We start from the raw sequence: 20,064 nt of genomic DNA on the forward strand, positions 1-20,064 counted from the left end.
GCTCCAGGGCTTGGGCAGACGTGGGTGGTTTTGAAGCATCAGCTTCCCAGGCCGTCCGGTGGTCGGTATCAACCCGGTCGTCCTTGACCATTGCATTAGTTTCCTTGGCCCAACGTAACAATGACGTAGACGCAGAGGCTTAGAACAGAAATGTATTCTTGGGATGCCTGGGTGGCTCAGTCGGTTAGGCGTCTGACTTCAGCTCAGGTCATGATCTTGCGTTTCGTGAATTCGAGCCCCACGTCGGGCTCTGTGTTGACGGCTCAGAGCCTGGAGCCTGCTTCGGATTCTGTGTCTCCCTCTCTGTCTTTCTCTCTCTCTCTCAAAAATAAATGGATATTCAGAAAATTTCTTTAAAAAACAGAAACGTATTCTCTTGCAGTTCTAGAGGCGGGAAGTTCAAAATCAAAGTGTCAGCAGGGCCATTCTCCCTCTGAAAGCAATAGAGGGGCATCCTTTTTGCCTCTTTTAACTTCTAGTGGCTGCTGACAATCCTTGACGTTCCTTGGCTAGTGGTAACATGACTCCAATCTCTGCCTCCGTTGTCACATGGCACTTTGTCTCCGTGTGTATCTCTGTGTCCCCATTTTCTCTTCTTAGAAGGGTGCCAATCATTGGATTAGGGCCTGCTCATCCAGTATAAATTCGTTATAACTGCTTATCTCTTTAATTAACTAATTACAAAGACTTTATTTCCAAATAAGGTCATATTCTGAGACAGAGGGAGAAGAGAGTGCCCCAGGATAAAGCAGGCTACACGGACATTAACAGAAGGCTCCAGAAGGAGCCCATGATAGAGACTGAGAAGGAGCAGTCAGGGGAGCTGGCGGAACCAGGAGAGGATGGAGTCTTAGAGCCTAGAGTCGAGAGGGCTTCACAGGAGGGTGGGGCAGTCACTGGGGTCAGAGTTGCCAAGGGCCCACAAGTTGAATGACAGTGAGCAGACGATGGGGTGCTCTCTCCTGGGCCACTCTCTTCTCCCTGAGGGTTTGTCCTTACCCAGGGCGCCCTTTATGGTATATAAAGGTAAAGGTGCAGTGTCTCCTCCTTTGTGCCCCTTCTCAGATCCAGAACCATCCATTAACTGCCCCACCCCCACCCCCGGACAGCTCTGCTCAGATTTCTCTTGGGCAAAGTCAACACGTCGCAAAAGTTACTCACTACTGTTCTTTTGTTGCCCCACCCGCACCTCCATCTCCTATAACATCCCCCATCCTAGTGGGCAGTCCAACCACAGGAAGCCAGGAGTCACCCCGAGACCTCCCGCTCACCCCCTCCCCGCACCCCCTCACCAAAAACCTAGTGCTTTTCTCCCCCTGGTTTCTCTCGCTTCCCCACATCCCCTGTCCGCCACCTTCATGCAGCCCAGCATGACCTCACACGTGCAAACCAGTCTTCCCGCCTCTCCTCTTGCCTCCTTCCCCCGGGACGGTTGGTTCTTCATCTGCTGGGCACCAAATACTGCTCTAGGCTCGTGGAGTTTATATTCCAGTGGGAGAGAAAGACAACGAACAGATCACAAAGGGACACATCGGGGCACTTAAAAGGGGTGGCCTGGTAGAGGGTGCCAGGGTGGCTACTGTAGGCTGGGGGGGGGGGGGGTCAGAGGAGGCCTCTATGGGAAGACAGTATGACAGGAAAGGAGCCAGCCACAGTAAGCGCAGGGGAAGAACCTTCCACACTGAGGGAATATCAAGAACAAGATCCTCAGAGAAAGAACAAACAAGCCTGGCGTGTCGGGGGAGCCGAGGAGATTTCTGTGGTTGAGCAGAGTAAGGGAAGGTGCAAGGGAACGAGATGGGTCCAGGGAGGTCAGGAGGGGCCAGGCCACGTGCAGCCCGTCAGCCAAGGCAGAGAGCTGGAGTTTTATCCTGAGGACAGTGGGGGCCACGGGAGGGTTTTATGCAGGTGAGCCGACGCCCTCGGGTTTATGTTTTGAGACACCCCCAGCTGCCGCGTGGAGACTGGACCGTGTCTCCACTTGCAAGGACACCACCTGACACTTGCATCAGTGCAGTCAAGAGATGATGGGGGCCCAGACGGGGCTGGTAACGATGCAGCCCAGGAGACACAGGTTGGGGTGTGGAGTAGAGTCAAGGCTTCTGCGGATGATTTGAACGTGAGGATGAGAGAGAATGACGGGTCGTCCCCAGGCTTGGGGCTTGAACAACCGGGGTACCGTGGATCGTTCCCTGAGATGGAAGGGTTTGAAGAAGCAGCAGCAGGTGTGGGAGATGGGGAGTGAGAGTTTGGCCTCGGCCACGTTATGACTTGTTACTGCCTTGTTAGAGTTGCCCAGTGTGCACTTGAAAGTCTGCAGGCCACGGAGAGACCCAGAACGGAGATAACATTTAGGCATCATGGGCTCATGGATGGAATTGAAAGTCATGGGTCTAAATGCCACTGTCCCGTGAAAAAGTGTAGATGGGGGGGTGGCGCAGGGTCCACCATGGGCTCCCCCAGACATCCGGATGTCAAACAGAAAGGAGCTGGCAAAGAGGCTGGGAGGAAGCAGCCAGGGAGTCAGGAAGAAGTTGAGAGGAGGTGATCCTCTCAAGGAAAAGGACATGGGCCGCCGTGTCACCTGCCAGGTGAAAGGTGGGGCGGAGCATTCCGGGCAGAGGAAGCCTCAGGTAGGAAGACCCTCAGGGGAGAGGGAACAGCGTGAGTTTAAAGAACCCAGACAAGGGCTGAAAGTTCTGGATAAGATGGTGTCAAACCTGTCTCTGAGCTCAGAGCCATGGCCTTCCCCAGTCCAGGGCAAAAGAGGAAGGCCCAGGAGCCTCTCAGACTCCTACCTGGCCTAGGAGATCTTGTGCTTTCCATACCTCCCACACCTCCCACACCTCCACCCACAGGCCTACGGGCCCTCAGGAACTCAGCTTCGCTGACCCTGGGCCCAGGGAGACGTCCTGAACCCGCTCTGAGTCCCTGGGACAAACTCTCTCCCGCTTGTTCCCCATTGGGGTGCAGGGGCCGGGGGCAAGCCTCAATGCACAAACTGTGACTTACCATCAAAAGGCATGTGGAAGTGGTTTTCTCAGCCCTGACCCCTGGTTGTTGCCAGAATGCAGGAATCCTCTAGATTCCAAAGACTGCCTGGCAGGCCCGCTCGGGCAACTGTACCCCCAGCTCCTCAGTTGATTGTATTGGGCTCCCATTATCCTACCACATCATTAGAGTGTGGGTCAGCTGTGCTCCAGAAGCCGTAGCCTCAAAGAAAGCCCTCTTGGCAAACCTGGGACCCCAAAGAGACCGGCAAGCCTGGGGATACAGATGGTCAAGGCAGCATTTTGTGGCTTCCTCGGCCTTTCCTAGGAACTGGCTTCCAGAATCCATCTCCCTGGAAAAGAACGAAGATGTGGATCTATTTAGCCAGCAGTGGGGAGCAGTGATCCTAAGACTTTGACACTCAGAGCGTCATCAGCAAGGAGAAAGACGGCAAGGGCAGCACAGGAGCTGCTGTGGCCTCCTGGAGGAACTGAGTCCTGCAGGTCCCAGAGCAGGGTGAGGGGAGACACCTCCCTCCACTCCAGTCCCCCGCACAAGACTGAGAAGGCAAAACAGCCTCTGGCTGGGGCTGAGAGCAAGGCCTCTCCTTTGAAAAGCTCCTAAAAATACACACACTTCTGATCCGTCTGAGCAGCCCGGCCGACCTTGTCCCCCGCCTGTGAGAACAAGCCATTGAGAACAGTCTGACGGGCCGAAGACCAGCTTCCTCCCCTGCAGTAACCTGCTGACGCTCCACACTTGTGAACCCGAAGTCCTTTGTTTGAGAACAAAAAGTGACAGGCAGGGATGTGTCTGATGTTCTATCCTTAATAAGAATCACAGGAGACGTTTTAAAAATCAGTGGCAGAGCGGAGAAACAAACTTAGAATCTTCGGGAGCTAGAACCTGAAGGAAGCCCGGCCAACCACGTGGTCCAACCTGCTCGTCTTTCTGGAAGGAATCTGGGCCCAGAGAAGAGCTGTGATTTGCCCCAAACCCTTGCTGAAGCAGGACCAGACCCTGAACAGCCAGACCCACCCAGGCCCTGGGAGCCAGGACGCTCCCAGAGGGGAGCGGAGGGTCGGAGGGGAAATGAGCTGGCCCGAAGCCACGGGTGGCGTGGCGGATTGCGGTATCTTTGCCTTGGTCGGTGTTTGCTCAGGTGTCCCGGCTGAACGGGCTGGTGCTCTTTCCCACGATTCGCACCAACAAGAGAGAGGGACTAGCCCCCTGCACCCACCGTCTGCTCCAAGCCCCTCCTGCTGAGGGACTGCTTCTGACATCAGCACATGAGGGGGGTCCCCCAAGTGTCCTTTCTCCCGCCTAGTCCGAGATGCGCTGGAGAGGGGAGCAGAGAACTCGCCCCCACCCCTGCCACCCCATTCAGCAGCACCCGTGTTCAGAAGAGCTGGTGACAACTTGTGTCACTTCAATGACATTAAGCTGCATCCATTGGTCCGGACACACCTGGGAGAGCTGGCTCTTTCTGCAAAACCTGCCTTTCAGCACAGAGCTGCCCACCCAGGGGTTACAGCAGTGACATCTGAGTGGCCACCACCTGCCAGGCCTGCCCAGGAAGGGTTTACATGTTACTCACCGAACTTGCCAGCAGCCTCGGAGACACAGACACAGCAGCAGGCCAGTGATGCAGAGAGAATCATCCACAGGTGATCTGACTCCACCCACCTGCTCTTGACTTCCCTACAGCGACAGCCTTCCTCTGAGTCTCTTCCTACTTCAGTCCTGCTGCTTCTGACCTGGCGTCCAGAGCTAGAAGTATCCCTTGTCCCTGCTCCTCCCTTCCCACAATCCTCTCCCCCGCCAGCCAAGCCGTTGACAACTTAGGACCTTCAAACCCACAGGGCTTCCTCCCCCTGGATCTATCACTCTCCTATCTTAGGTTTTTCCCATCCCATACGTAGGGCAGGGCCTCCCAGCAGCCCTCCGCTTCTTCCCTTCCCATCCATGCTATGTGCCACCATTACATTCAGAAGGGACGGACGGAGCACCCGCTGTGCGCCTGGCACCGTGCGAGGTGCTGTCCCCTGGGAGACAGACAAGAAAACCGGCAAACATAACCCCGTGTAGTGAGATCTGTTAGGGAGACAGGCACGGGGCTGGGGGCGGGGGGCACCTATTGGGAGGGTGTGGTCATCTGCTCCTTAGGAAGGTCTGGGTAAACTCCCTCTCCAGCATGGGACACAAACCCTTTGTGAGCTGACCCCAGCCTGGCTTCTCAGCTCATCAGCCCTCCCTCTCCCCTGCGTCATGCTTCACCCCTGCACTGCTCTACTGCAATACTCAGATTTCCACACACATGGTGTGCTATTTCCCGCCTCTGGATCTTCCCGCGTGCTTTCTGTCTGATCTCGCGGGTCTTTCCCTGTGGTCAGTGTGGAGAATGCCCGCTCTATTGAAAACTTCTATTCTAATGCCCTTCTGCTATAAAAGCCAATTCCGCACCTCGTCCCTTTACCCCCCCATGCCGGACACCTTTTTACTTCACCTTCCCGTCGCACTTACAAATTCCTCCATTGGCCACTCTTTGGAATCATTTATTCACTAACTGTTCGGTGCCAGGCACTGGGCCGAGTGCTGGAATCCAAACAACTGGACAAAACCAGATGAGGTGCCTGCGCTCACTCAGCTTACCATCAAGTGCAGGAAAAATCAGACCCGACCACCATGCCTTCCCACAAACAAGAGCTTGGGGAACTTGTAAGAGGGGTGGGGGACACCTCCTCACGAGGTCTGGGAGGGATTTCTGCTCCAAGAAATGAGCCTTGAGTTGAGATTGGAAGAAGGAGAGGTTAACTCCATGAAGAGGGGAGGCAAGAATATTCAAGAATATTCCAGGCAGAGGGGACAGCATGTACAGAGAGCTGTGCAGTGGGAAGGAGCCTCGTGGTGTAACGGAGCATGTGAAGGCTGATGAGGTGGAAAGGGAAGCAAGGATCAGGCCAGAAAGGCCAGCGAGGTACTCAAGTACAGGGCTGTGTGGGCCAGGCTGAGGAGAGCTTACTTTATCCCCAAGGAGAGGGCAGGCACTGAGGGTTTGAGAGGCAGTGACATGAGCAGGTGTGCATTTCAAGAAGGGCTCTTGGCTGCTGTTTGGAGTACGATGGAAGGAGGGTCAGAGCTGGGGAGGGTAGACTAGTTACTCCTCCAGTCTGGAGACCATGCTGGACTTGGTGGTTCTGGAGAGAAGGGACACAGTCGAGAGACATTCGGGAGGTGGCATCAGTATGAACTGCAGGTGGCTTGGATATGAGTGCTCTGTGTCATTTAGCCTGGAGAGGACCAGTCACAAGTTGGGCTGAGTTTGAAGGGCCTTTGGGACATCGTGTGAAAAATCAATCGCGAGTGAGTGGATGTTGGCTCCAGAGCTCAAAGAAGCAGATGGGCAGGAGAGAGAAGTCTGTGACATGTCTGCGTGGAGGTGGGCCAAGGGGTTTGGATGACATTGACAAAGGTGAGAATAGCCAAGGACTTTTTGTCTTAATTATCATCATGCCCCAAGAGGCTGGGAACACAGTAGGTGCTCAATAAATGTTTCTTCGAAGGAACGGGCAGATGGACGGGTGCATGGTTGGATGAGCAGATACATGGACAGATGGACAGCCAGTGGTGTTTTGCGAGCATCATCCTCACTGCTGATTAACCTTAGCTCTAGGCTGTAGCATCCCTGATGTCCTCCCTGATGTCAGAGCCAGGCTGGGGAGGGGGTACAGGACTGACCAGGCGCCATCGCCTCCTGAGAGGCACTCTGCTGGACGCAGGGTTTTACAAGTCAATTGTGCATGCGCCTGCCTCTGGGGGCTCACGGCCCAAGACAAGGCAAACCAGAGAACACAGTCGGTGTGATGAGTGCTCCATAGAGGCAGGTTCTGAGTGTTACGGGAGCATATGACAGAGCCAGGGGTATCCCTCTGTGCCCCCATCCAGAAGGGAATGTGTTTGACAGAGGCTGATCCTGTATGAAAACCGTAATATTTGTCTGTAGCAGTCTTCTTCGTATGTAGAAAGAATGGGAGAGCATTAACCAACCATGAGGTCAGAGGGCACACAATCCATACAAGACCACCCTCAGCTCTGATACTAACTGCAAGTTCGGGGGTTCCCAAGTCCATGCTCAGGTTCGCTAATGCACTGAAAGGATTCACAGAACCCACAAAAGCCGTTATACTCAGCTACAGCTTATTACGTCAAAAGGATGCAGATGAATGGGGCTCCTGGGTGGCTCAGCATGTTAAGCATCTGACTCTTGATCTCAGCTCAGGTCTTGATCTCGGGGTCATGGGTCCACACCAGCATGGAGCCCACTTAAAAAAAAGAAAAAAAGGATACATATTAAAACCAGCCAAGAGAAGAAATGCAAAGGACGGAGACGAGGAGGCCACCAAACAACCGGCTTCTGTTGTCTTCTCTGTGTGGACTTGTGGACAGTGCTACTCGCCCGGCATCAATGTGTGACCGTACTCATGGAGTATCACCAACCAGGGATGCTCACTGGAGCCTTGGTGCCCAGAGCTTTTATCCGGGCTCCATCACGTGGACATGAGCAGTTGCCCACCCAGCTGACCTGTCCCCTGCCTCTCTAGAGTTGGCTGATACTGTGTGACCACAAGCCTCCATCCTAAATCACACTGTTGGTCCCTTTAGTGTTCAGGGTGGCCAACCCCACCCTACAAACGTCCCATGACCCACACTCGCCTTAAATCATATTTTTAGTCTATCCGATGACAAAGACACTCCCACGAGGCATAACATCCCAAGGGCTTACAGACCACCTTTCAAAGGCGAGGATGAAGGCCAGACTTCTTTTTGACCAAGGTTAGATTATGTTACTGAGCAGAACAACACCTCCTCCTCCTCCGTTCCCACCTGCCCTCCCCTGCCTCCCCTGCGCCTCCCCCCAGTTTCTTTGTGTCTTTGCTGAGAGAGGAAACGGTGAGCGTCCAGTGTGTTTTCGGTAGTTTCTGCTGCTGTTGTTTTTAAAGCAGTGCCCCCACACAGATCCCGGGGAGTCCTCAGCAATCCTTTGGGACTGAAGAACGCATTTTATTAGGACAAAATGGTTTGGGTGGAGACTTTGTCTTCTGCAGAGAGGGTTGCCCAAGGTTCCAGGTTGCCTGGGCAGAAGATGCGGAAGTAAGTAGATCGCAGATCAGTACACCTACTTGTGGATTAAGTGAGAAATTCTAGGAGCCTCTGATGGCTACGCTTATTATTCTAATGTATTATTTCAATTACCTCTTTAAATTACTCACTTGTGCCACAACCTGTGCTGCTCTCTAAATGAACCCGCAGCCCATTTCCATCCTGCAGACGGCAGCCCGGCCCTAGCCGTGTTCTCTTCTCGCTCAAGTGTTCTCCAGATGGCTCCATTTGTTGCTGCAGGGTTATGAGCGGCTCCATTTGGAGCCGCCTGACCTCCCCTCCCCCCCCCCCCCCCCCCCGCTGCCGTGATGGGACCTGGGAGCCACAGAACCAGCACCCCTCTTCCCACACTGCTCCTTTTCCTTCTGCCAACACTGATGGGAATAGATCTGACCTTGCAAATGGGGACCCGCTGGGTGCAGATGGGGACTCCAGAGCCAGGGTGGGGACCTAGGCAAGAGCATTCCTGTTCAGTAATACACCTCTGAGAGAAAGGGAAGACACAGGTTCAGCCTTCGGCCACCCGCTAGGATATTAACAATTCAGTGTGATTCTTAAGGCATAAGAAATGCATCAGTGCTCTAATTTTATAAGCTCAGTGATTATGACACGGGAAGGCCTGGCCTGGGTCATTCGGGAGCAGTAAATGCCCGTGGAGCTCCCTCAAGTAGTCCCAACACGGGAGGTCCCGCACGGAGGCGCTACGGGGCCAACCCAGAACCATTGCAAGCACAGCCCCATGAGGCTGGGCCCCATGCATTCGAAGCCCCCTGTTCTCTGGAACGTGGAAATGGCTAACGCATTCATCAGGAGTCTTTGGGCTCCTCACTTGAAAAGCAGCAGGAGAGAACAAGCTGTGAGCAGAAAGCAGATGTGCGGCAGGAAGTCTGACTCCAGGGCCTGACTGCACCTAAAGACATCATTCCTCCCCCTGACATTCCTGTGTTTGACACCCAGTAAGAAAGTGAGTGGGTGCACGTTGTACATTTCCTACATTACTTAAAAGTGAGTTAAAGCCAGGACGATCACTGAGTGGGGCTGCAGGCATTCAGGGCATTTCTCTTCGGAAATGGGTAGACGGTGCTCCTCAGGCCCGTGGGTAGCAGGGCCAAGCGAGGGACTGACCCACCTTGCTGATCCTGAAGGAGCTGGTGAGTGGCCGGACTGTGTGGGGTGGTGGCCGCACCACGAGGAGCCACAGCAGAAACGTGACCCGGGGTGTCAAAGAGAGATGGGCTAGGGGTGGGGGTACACATGTGTGCGTGGGGGTACACCTCTGTGCTTTTCCCCGGTCACCTTTTTGTTTTTGTTTCTCTCGCTTTAACACCTAAGGAATCTAAAACTCTCCCCGAATCAATGTGTCAGTTCCACTTCCCTGAGATGCGCCAGATTTAAAACGCACTTGCCTCTAATCGCGCCTTCCCTTTTGACTGCCTTTTTTCTTCTTTTGGTAACTCAGAACACGACGTGACGCGACAGCATCACCTGTGCCATCCTGACCTCAGTAATTAGTATTCCCAGGCAGTAACTAGTTGCTTCCTTAAAAGGAGAACTTTCTAGCTCTTGTCTTCACTGGTGCATGAGCTTCGGGTTTGGGTAGGCAGCAACCGTCAGGATGCCGATGTCAAAGTGGTTTTCACCATAAATACACTGTATGGGTCTTCTGACTCAATAGTTGCCTGTAAGAGAATATTCTTTTCTCTTTAATCAGATTTCCACGTTAAAAAAGCACAGTGTTGACTTCGGGAGAAAGCACACTGTGGCAGTTTTAATAAGTGCATTCTGAGTGTAGCTTTAGGGGAAACAGCGCCTTTCACACACATGACGCCACTGGACAGTGGGTACCCGGAAGCCTCTTTTGGAGGGTCTCTAGTTCTCCTGCCTCAAGGAGAGGCCAGCGGCAGCAGCCCAGGGGGGCACCTGTGGAGCTCTCTCAGACTCTGAGGACTCGAGCTTCCTGAGCTCCTCTCCACAAGGATCCTGGGGGCTTGGGCCCCGATTTGGCAAGAGCAGCCTTGAAGGGGACCACGAACTCTGCACATGAGGGTCTGTAAGCCCTCAGGCAGGCAAAGAGATACAGGGAGGGGCGGAGGACTGTGCGTAGAAGAGAGAGCTTGTATCAGCTCAGGCAGCCATAACATAATACCACAGACTGGGCGGCTTAAAGCACAGAAATGTATTTTCTCACAGTTCTGGAGGCTGGAAGTCTGAGCTCAGGCTGTCGGCGGGTTTGGTCTCTGCTGAGGGCTCTCTCCTTGGCTTGCGGATGGCCGCCTTCTCACTGCGTCCTCACAGGCTCTTTCCTGTACATGTTTGCATCCCTGGTATCTTTCTGTATCCTAATTTCCCCTGTTAAGGAAAGGACTCCGGATGGATTAGATGAGAGCCTACCCTAGCAGCCTCATCTTAACTTAACCACCTCTTTAAAGGCTCTGTCTCCAAAGGCAGTCACGTTCTGAGGTATCTGGGGTCAGGGCGTCAACAAGTGAATTTGAGGGTGACACGATGCAGCCCCTTACAGAGTTATTCTCTAAAATGGGAAGTTCTGCCTGAAGGGGATTTCATCACTGCCATGAGGGCTCTTCTAAGGCCCCAGACCCACCCTCTGAGACCTCACAGGGGGCCAGTGACTCAGACCCCAGGGCTCATGCTGGAGTTTTCTGACTATGTTGGCCAGGGCGTGGACTGGTTACCTTGCTCTATTGTTTAGCTAAGACAAAATGACAACACCTTTTGGGCACCAGGTTATGAGCTATATCTCACTGAGTCCTTATGATGACCCTGTGACCCACTATTATCATCCCCATTTTATAGATGAGCACACTGAGGTCTGGAGAACAGACCCTTTCCAAGGTGTCAGAGCTGGCAAATAGGCATGCCCAGGCCCTTCTGACTCCTGAACGGAGCACTCACTGCTTGGAAGCTCTGCCTTCTAGGGGTTTTAGGCTTCTGGTTCAAATAAAGCCCAGGCCCAGACTGGCCTGACTGGCCCAGCTTAGAGGGCTCACAGCTCAGATGTGACCCTGCCTCTCTGAGCATCCCACCCCACCACCAGCACCAAAAGGTGGCCATTGAGTTGACTGGCATGGCTTCAGGAAGGGCGCTCGGGGGTTGGGGGTGCAGCAGCTCCGTCAGCCAAGCGGCCAAGACTGTCTTTTGATCAAGGAAGGGCCGTCACTCCCTGTCCTTGCCTCCTTGTTCCACCTGGTTGTACCTGTCCCTATTGCTGTCCCTCTGGCTCCCTGTGAGGCCCAACAGAGAAGCAGCTAAGAGCTCCAGCTCCAGAGTGTGGGATTTCAGGGGGCTCTGCTCCTCACTAGTGCACAGTCTGGGGCAATTTACATAACCCTGCTGTGCCTCAGTTTCCTCCTGTATAAGCTGTGATAATAGTAGCACCTACTTCCCAGGCTTGGTATAAACGTGGGAAGAATGAATGTGGGTAAGGAGTGCAGTTGGGGTCAGTGACTGTCATCCTGATGATGACGACGACGACGATGATGAAGACAATGACGACGATGATGATGAAGACAATGACGATGACGATGATGAAGACGACGACGCTGATGATGATGATGAAGACGATGACGGTGACAATGATGAAGACAATGACGATGACGATGATGATGATGACGATGATGAAGATGATGATGATGAAAACGATGGTGACAATGATGAAGACGATAACAATGACGAAGATGATGAAGAGGATGACGAAGATGATGACGATGATGACCATGACAATGATGATGGTGACGACAATAATAATGATGATCATGACAATGATGACGATGATGATGATGTCGATGATGACAACGACAATGACTGTGACCATGACGACCATGATGATGACTATGACGATGATGGTGATGGTGACGATGGCAGCTTCCGCCCCAAGAGGAAGAGTAAGCCTCTCCACTCCCTGGGTGGCATCTGCTCACTGGGCTCCCATCACCCTTCAGACTCACAGCGCTGTGCCACTTTTCCATAAGGACCATGTTGCCCAGAGACCTAGAACAGATGGGACTCTGCTGAAGTGAAAGGAGGTGCATACTGAGGATGGCCTGGGAAGGACCCTCCAGCTATGCTGGCATGTGTTAAGGGGTCTGGATCATCTTGTCTTAGTTCCTCCTGAATGACTACGAAATAGGACTGGGCGAGAATCTCTCTTCTCCCTCTGTGTGTGACTACTGGCCATGCCTAAGGCATCCAGGCCAGCTCCCTCACCCAGCTACCGTGTGCTTAGGAAGGCAAGCTCATTTTAACAGCAGAGGGAGTAAATCACAGTGGGAAAGAATCCACCATTTCAAAAGATCCTAGAGTGTATCGCGAAGATAGTCCTAGTCCCCAAGCTCTCCTTGGGTGCCCACCAGGCTCCAGGTTATCCACTTTCCATTAATTATCCAATTTCATCCTCTCCGTGCTTTCAGGAGGTGTTCCTATCCCCATTGTACTGAAGAGGAACCTGAATCTCAGAGGGGTCAGGTGGCTTCTCCGATGGCACACAGCTAGGGATTCAGACTCTGGGCTGTCAGACACTAAAGCATGTTGAGTGCTTTATCACCACACACTCCCACTTCCCGAATGCATGTTGGATTATCCACCTTTTTGACACTCTGTGCCCCTTAGAGCAAAGCATGTCTCTGCTGTGCCCCACCCTCACGGAGAGACTAGCCATGTATTTCATCATCTGGCATGTGTATAGTATACAGGGGGGAAGGGAGGGAACAGATGGGCCTGTTTAAGCCTCTAGGCAGAAGGAGTTGGTGTTTTCACCCAGATTCTTTGGATTCTCTTTCTGGATTATGTCCTTTAAGAGAAATCCCCAAGTTCTCAGGCTGATGGTTAATGCGTCTCCTCCACTTTCCGGATTAGATCTGACAGACTTCCCAGGCTGATTTAAATCGTGGTAGCATGGTTTACCCTAGCAGAAAACACCTTTTCTCCCCACCGTCCCCTACAGTTATCTACTACTGCATAACAAACCACCCCAAAGCTTAGTGGCTGAAAACAACCAGCGTGAATTAGTTCTCATGATGCTGTGGGTTGCCTGGGCTCATGCGTGCAGCCGCATTCATAGGACTGGTGGTTTCAAATCCAGAATCCCTGCAGCTGGAGCACGGGTGATTGCTGTGTCGGGTCAGGTCAAGCTGGGCATACACCAGCACCACATCTACATGGTCTTTGACCTCATTTTGCAAAATAGGAAATCAAGGCACAGGAAGAGAAAAGAGTTTGCCACACAAGAAGTTAGTGGTGCAGGTGGAACCAGAGCCCAGGCTGCTGACCCCAGGCCTGAGCCCTTCCCCCTACCCTCAGCATTTCCCTCATATGGAAGGCTCAAGGGCCCTGACAAGGACATTTATAGTTCAGCTGGAGATGTTTGAGGCTCTCTGCAAAGCTTACCTTCACCCCTGAATCAGCCAACCATTGTGATGGAGAACCCCAACACACCAGGGAGTTCTTCAAAGGGAACCCCAAGTTCAGGACGCTATTCTCTCCAGGATCCTGAGCTGGTAAGGAGGCAATCACAGCAGGCAAGAATTTGACAGACTCAGCCCTGGCTCTTTTACAGCCCTTCAGAAGCACAATTAGAAATGGTCCCTCTTCTGACCTCCTTTTGCTCCTGGGTGTCACCATTGCTGATTCAGTGCCTCCCCTTTGTCTGTCTTGTCTCCTCACTGAGCAGTCACCTGGCAGGGCCTCTCTGTGTGGATTCCCTACCTACATGTGTCCCACACTGGGCTGGACACAGGAGGCTTGGTGAGCAAGGGTGGATGGACTGTCTCTGAGGATAGGCCATCAGGCCCCCTGACCTTGGTCTTCCCCTTCGTATCTGTTAACTTCTTTTCCAAAGCTAATCCACTGATCCTTTTCTATATTTCATTCTTTTTCTCCTCTTATTGCGGGTGTTTTACAACTATGATTAACACACCATACAATTCATCTATTTGAAGTGTACAATTCAAAAGTGTTTTAGTAGACTCACAGCGTTGTGCAGACATCACTACAGTCTAATTTTTGAACATGTTCATTCCTCCAGAAAAGAAAGCCCATACCCATTAGCAGTCATGCCCCATTCTCCCCAGCAAGCTCAAGGCAACTCTTCATCTCCTTCCAATCTCTATCATTTTGCCTATTCTGGACGTTTCATATAAATGGAATCATATAATATGTGGCCTTTCGGGGCTGGCTTCTTTCATTTAGCATGTCTTCAAGATCCATCCATGGTATAACATGTGTCAGTGCTCCATTCCGTTCTTATTGCCAAATGAATGTCCATGTGTACGGACATATGTTTTCATTTCTCACGGACATACCTAGGACTGGAACTGTGGAGTCATGTAGTAACTCTATGATTAACCTTTTGAAGAATTGCCAGACTGTTTACTAAAGCAGCTGTATGTTCCATGCCCGTCAACAGGGGATGAGGGTTTCAAGTGCTTCCCATCTTCACCAGCACTTGTTATTATCCATCCTGCTTATTACATCCGTCCCAGTGGGTGTGAGGTAGTGTTTCACTGGGGTTTTGATTTTCATTTGCCCAATGCCTAATGATGTTGAGCGTCCTTTCATACGCTATTGGCTATTTGTTTATCTTCTTGGGAGAACTATCTATTCAGATCCTTTGCCCACTTCTTAAAAAGTAGGCTATTTTTTTTTTATTCTTTTAACATTTGTTTATTTTTGAGAGAGCATGAGAGGAGCAGAGGCAGAGGAAGAAGGAGACAGAGGATCCAAGGCGGGCTCTACACTGACAGCAGAAAGCCCAACGCGGGGCTTAAACCCACAAACCACAAGATCATGAACTGAGCCAAAGTTGGACGCTTAACTGAGCCACCCAGGCACCACAAAAGTAGGCTATTAAAAACTATATATTTGTAATTATTCTTTTTATGCTCTAGATACAAGTCCCTTATGACATACATGAGTTGCATTCAGTGAACTATATTTTTCACTTTCTTGATGGTGTCCTTTGAAGCACAGAAATTTTAAATCTGATGAAGCCCAATTTATCTATCACCACCCCCCTTGTGTCAAACACACACACACACACACACACACACACACACACACACACAAACTTGGTTGCTTCTGCTTCTGATGTCAGATCTAAGAAACCATTGCCAAATCCAAAAACATGAAGATTCACCTCTATGTTTTCTTCTATGCATTTTGTAGTTTTAGCTCTTACATTTAGATCTTCGATCCATTTCGAGTTAATGTTTATATATGGTGTGAGGTAGGGGTCCAACTTCATTCTTTTGCATGGGGATATCCAGTTGTCCTAGCCTTATTTGTTGAAAAGACTCTTCTTTCTCCACCATGTCTTAGTGCCTTAAAGATACACTGAAAATGCGTCTTACACTTATTTTTAAATTGTCATCTAGTTTGAGAAGACTCCCATTTGGCTATTTTTTATTGGAAATAAATACATCTGCTATATTTAGAAACAGATTTTATGTCTTAGGAGATAGTCGAGACACAGTTATGCTGCACTAACAAACTACCCAATCTTAGTGCTTTATTTCTCACTTGTGCCCAAGTCCAATGTCAGTTGGTAGGGCAAGGTCTCATCATCACAGTTACTCAGGGACCTGGCTGGGTAGAGTCTACATCTCTACATAAACAGGCTTTCACAGTTGCCAGGGCTGGGGAGAAGAATGTGGTGGTTCTTAGAAATCTCCCAGGCTGCTTCTTAAACAAATGGTACCTAAATGGCAGCAAGAGATTTGAGGTATGTGGAGAACTATCAGAGAGAAGCAAAATGAATACGGGCTCAGAACCTAAAACCCTGATCTGCCGCTTACCATCTGTATGCCTTTAAGCAATTTCTCGGACTTCTTAAGGCCTTTATTTTTCCCTCTATACAATAGCCAACTTGCAGGAGAAAAAATGGCAGTGCATGTGAGTGGCCAGCATAATGGCAGGCTGAGAACGGGGATCCAACAAACCGTAGTTCCTGTCTTCCTCCTCTGCACCCGGATGCACCCCCTTGGTTCATCATGAGATCCTCCGCAGAGGTTAGGGCTGAGATCCCTGCTTCAAGGGGCAATGATTGCACTTGGTCCCTGCCAAGGGACCACATCACTGAGCAAAGTTTTCTTTTTCCCTATTTTCAAAGACAACCCAGATGTACTCAAAGCCCCATAAAAATCTAGTGTGATATTTTGCCTTAAGCACACGCATGCCTTACCCTGTCATTTCCTAACCTGCCAGAAAGGAACATGAATACCCACAAGGGAAGACAGCCTGTGGGTACTTGGTTCTAGCATGCTATCAGAGGTCTGGACTTGTTTCAGAAGCATCCAGCATACCCCACCCAGCGCCGTCTGACTTTCCACTAATGGGCCCAAAGAGGGCACTTGCTCATGTGGCCTCCATCCTGAAACAGAAGTGCTGTGAGGAGTCAGAGTGACAGATCTTCCAGGAGAGTAATGGGCCCAGCAGAGGAATAGGGAAGGGACTTAGCTACCGCAGAAATGTCACTTCGGGAGCTCTCCTGAAAGGAGAGCTCCAGGCTGCTGACCCCAGCTGTATCACCAGGGCACCGCCAATGTGCTGAAGCATCGATGACTACGTCAGGTAGTCAGGACTTGGGGCTCCTGGAGGAAGGGTGAAGGGTCATGGGTTCCACCGATGCCCCTCCTCAGGCAACTGGGATGTCTAGGGCCGAACCTCTGCCTTTTTGAAACAAACCCAAGAAAAAAATACCCCTGCCTGAAAGACAGAGAAGACTGGAGGCATCTTCTCTTTAGCAGGGTCCAAGTGCCTGAGCCTGGATCCTGATTACACTGGGGTCACTGGGCATTGTAGAGTTGAAGGGCAGGCATTGCCCCTCGTGGTCCCACCTCCCTGTTCTCTTGCTCACAGTCCATTCAGAGCAATTCAGCGACTATCACCTGACTACTTACAGCGTGCCCGGCGTTGCATAAGGTGCCAGGATAAGCTTAAGACTTTGTTCCTGGTCTCCAGGAGATTAGAACTGTCTCGGTCTCAGCTAGTAACAACCAGCTTTTTAAAAGCACTTCTTATTAATGTATAATGTATGGGGTGCCTGGGTGGCTCAGTCTGTTAGGTGGAGGACTTTTGGTTTCAGCTCAGGTCATGATTTCACGGCTCGTGGCTTGGAGCCCCGCGTCGGGCTCCTTCCTGACAGTACTGACAGCGGGAGAGTCTCTCTCCCTCTCTCTGCCCCTCCCCTGCTCGTATTCTCCGTCTCTCTCTCTCTCAAAAATAAATAAGCTTATTCATGTATAATATACATATGGAAAAGTGCACATTATCCTAAGTATGTGAAACTCAGCTCATCCAGTTTTCACAAACCAAAACTAGTGCCCACGTCAAGAATAGAACGTTATCAGAAGCCCAGAAGCCCTCCCCTCCCCTTTCCAGTCACTCACTACTCACCACCCTAAGATAACCTGACTTCTAGTAGCAGCCAAATAGTATTGAGTGTGCCTTATGCACCAGGCGCTGGTATAAGCACATCGACTGGCTCATTTAACTCTCACCCATGGATACGAAGGGACCACAAGTGGAGCACACAGCTAGCAGTTGGGAGAGTCTAACTTTGAACCCAGATGGTTTGTCTCCAGGGCCCTCTTCCTTGACTACTGGCCCTGACATTGCCTCTCCTGGAAGTAAGCAGATCCCACCCAGGAAGCGCTGCGATAGCAATGCTGGGGATGAGGGGGCTGGAGCCAGGCCTTAAGGAATGCATAGGGGTGCCCCTAGCAGATAAAGGGAGTAGGGAAGCAGAGTCAGGAAGTGCAGGGGTCCTGTGCGGTGAAAGCAGGGTGAATGGAGGCAGGTGAGGGTGGGCACACGAAAGGCTTGTTGGAGCAGGATTCCGAACAGCATCGGGTGTTGTGACTTTGCCAGGGCAGGGAGGGACTTGCTGCAGACAGGGTCAGCCCCCAGGAGTCAGGCTGCACACGACCTGCTTGCTTCCTTGGCTCAGAAGCGTGGCGCAGAATAGGACCCAGACTCACCAGGAGCGTCCTGGGCTTGGCCTCTAGCCAGTTATGCATTTTTGATTGTAGAAGCTTAAGGGCTATGCATAATATTGTGGTTGTTTTCGCGCGTGTTTGGATAGGATTAAAAAAAAGAAAAAAGTCCGTTCCCACGTTTTGAGATTCTTTTTAACCCAGATGTCAGGAAAGGGAAATAATCAATCTCAAAGATAATTGACAACATGGAGGATAAAAAGAGAAGATAGCCTCACGGAAAGTCTGCGTGGGTCAAGCGCTCTCTATGTGCAAGACCGTAGGTGGGTGCGGGGGCGGCAGCACTCGAATAGCAGCAGCAGGGCGACCAATGTAGGGAAAGGAGAAGGGGTGGTGGTGTCCACTTGGGATGCCTAGGAAGGCTGCTAGGAGACGGTGAGCCTTGATGGAGAGGTGTGACTCGGACATGGGGCAGGAGGCGAGGCGAGAGGTCGTTAGGCAGAAGTATCCAAGTGAGAAAGCCAAGCCGCAGCCAGAACTTTTGGACACCAGGGTTAGACCCCGAGGAGTGGGCGGAGGCCCTGGAACTCCAGCTAAAGAGGTGGGGCCCTGCGCCGCCGGCAAGGGAGTCCCGGACGCTCCTGAACTCCCAGGGGGCCCGCCATCCACCATCCCTAGCAGACATCCGCGGCCGCGCCCCGGCCGACGCCCGGGCACCTCTGCACTGCCGCCCGAGGACTTGCCCCGCGCCCTCGCGGCCTGGGCGGGCTCGCCGCGCCCCGCGCCCCTCCTTCCCGCCCAGCCTTCCGCGCTCCCCCGCTCGCCGCTCAGCGCAGCGCCGGCTCCTCCCGCGGCTGCATTGCAGACGCCGCCGCCGCCGCCGCAGGGCGCGCCGGGGCCGCGCCGGGAGCCGAGCCCGGGTAAGCTGGGCCCCTGGGCGCGGGTCCCGCGCGCGGACCCGACGGCGCCGCGCGGCCGGGAGTCGGCGGGCCGGCCGCGCGGCGGCTCCGCCGGGCCTTGCAAGCGCGGCCCGATCGCCCCCGCCGCGCGGGTCCCGGAGGAAGCCTCTCGGGGCCGTGGGCCCGGGGGAGCGGGCGCGGCCGTCGGGCTCGGGGCCGTCCCTGCCTTCGAGGGGACCGCGGCCCACCCCCTAGCGGACCTCCCCGACTCAGGGCGCGGAGCAGGCGGCGGCGTCGCGAGGGGCCGTGGCCCGCCAGGGCCCCGAGTGCGGGCGCCCGGGGCCGCGGGGCCGCGCTCCGCCCGCACCCTCCGGGCCCGGCCGCCCGCCGTCCAGCGCGGCGCCGCGCGGCTCCGGCGCAGTTCCGGCGCAGTCCCCGCGCCGAGCGGCTCCGCGCCCCACACCTGCCTCTGCCCGGCTCCGGGTGACGTGGCGCCCTCCGATTGGCGCGCGCGGCCTGGCGGGCGGGGCCGCGGCCGGTGAGCTCACCGCCGCGCCCCGCCATTGGCCCGGGCGGCGCACTCGGGCTGTGGCGGGGAGACAGCGGTACCCGGAGCCCGAGTCGTTCCAGCTGCGGCGTGTGGAGCTGAGCGGGTCGGGGCCGGGCTAGGCTGTCGGGGCCGGGCCGGGCGGGGCCGCGCGGGAGAGGAGGAGGAACGCAGAGGCGGCTCGGCGCCAGCGCGACCGAGCGGTGGCCGTGCTCTCCCAAGTCCGAGTGAGTGTGCGTGCGGCCGAGGGGAGAGTCGGCCGGGCGCGTGCGGGGCGAGGGCGGCGGCCGGCGGGGGCGCGCGGGGCGGCGGGGGCGCGCGGGGGCGGGGCCGGGGGCGGGCGCGCGCGGCGGCCGGGGCGTGGGGGGCGCGCGTGTTCGCGTGAGGGGGCGCGGGGCGTGTGAGGGCAGCGGGTGCGAGGACACGCGCGGCGGCGGAGGGGGAGGGAGCGCGAGGGGCGCGCGAGCTCACGCGAGCGGGCAGTGTTTTGGCGCGTGAGTGTGCGTGGGTCCCGCGTGTG

The 20,064-nt window shown here is 53.7% G+C and overlaps 1 protein-coding gene across 7 annotated transcripts in view; it reads left to right on the forward strand.

Moving 5' to 3' along the window:
- CAMTA1 (calmodulin binding transcription activator 1) overlaps positions 1-20,064 on the forward strand; it is an 848,343-nt gene that overhangs the window by 775,196 nt on the left and 53,083 nt on the right. The window contains exon 1 of one of the 7 annotated variants that reach the window (XM_042994239.1): positions 19,627-19,771. The exons of the other annotated variants lie outside the window; for them this stretch is intronic. The gene's annotated coding sequence lies outside the window, so the exon portion shown is untranslated. Of the gene's footprint in view, positions 1-19,626; positions 19,772-20,064 lie in introns of those variants that run through there. 7 annotated transcript variants of the gene reach the window in all.

Source organism: Panthera tigris, chromosome C1 (genome assembly GCF_018350195.1).
Source record: "Panthera tigris isolate Pti1 chromosome C1, P.tigris_Pti1_mat1.1, whole genome shotgun sequence".
NCBI classification, from domain to species: Eukaryota; Metazoa; Chordata; class Mammalia; order Carnivora; family Felidae; genus Panthera; species Panthera tigris.